Genomic DNA, 230 nt, shown 5'->3' on the forward strand with positions numbered 1-230 from the left:
TCCACTTGATTTTTAAATACACTGCATCAGTTCGCCAAGAAGATTTATGCCTTTTTGAAAGTAATAGTTCACCAAAAAAATCAAATGTACTGAAATGTACTCTCCCTTAAGTTGTCTAAGATCTAAAGGAGTCTGTTTCTTCTTTGGAACAGTTTTGGAGAAATTTAGCGTAACATTACTTGCTCAAATAGTGGAGTGAATGAGTTCAAATAAAACAGGAATCCATACAA

The 230-nt window shown here is 33.0% G+C and overlaps 1 protein-coding gene across 2 annotated transcripts in view; it reads left to right on the top strand.

Annotated features, from left to right (window-relative positions):
• LOC128010936 (EMI domain-containing protein 1-like) overlaps nt 1-230 on the top strand; it is a 54,403-nt gene extending 54,173 nt beyond the window's left edge. For both annotated transcript variants that reach the window (XM_052593051.1, XM_052593050.1), the window contains exon 16: nt 1-230. This exon is cut by the window's left edge and continues 1,644 nt beyond it. The gene's annotated coding sequence lies outside the window, so the exon portion shown is untranslated.

Source organism: Carassius gibelio, chromosome A5 (assembly GCF_023724105.1).
Source record: "Carassius gibelio isolate Cgi1373 ecotype wild population from Czech Republic chromosome A5, carGib1.2-hapl.c, whole genome shotgun sequence".
Taxonomy (NCBI): Eukaryota; Metazoa; Chordata; class Actinopteri; order Cypriniformes; family Cyprinidae; genus Carassius; species Carassius gibelio.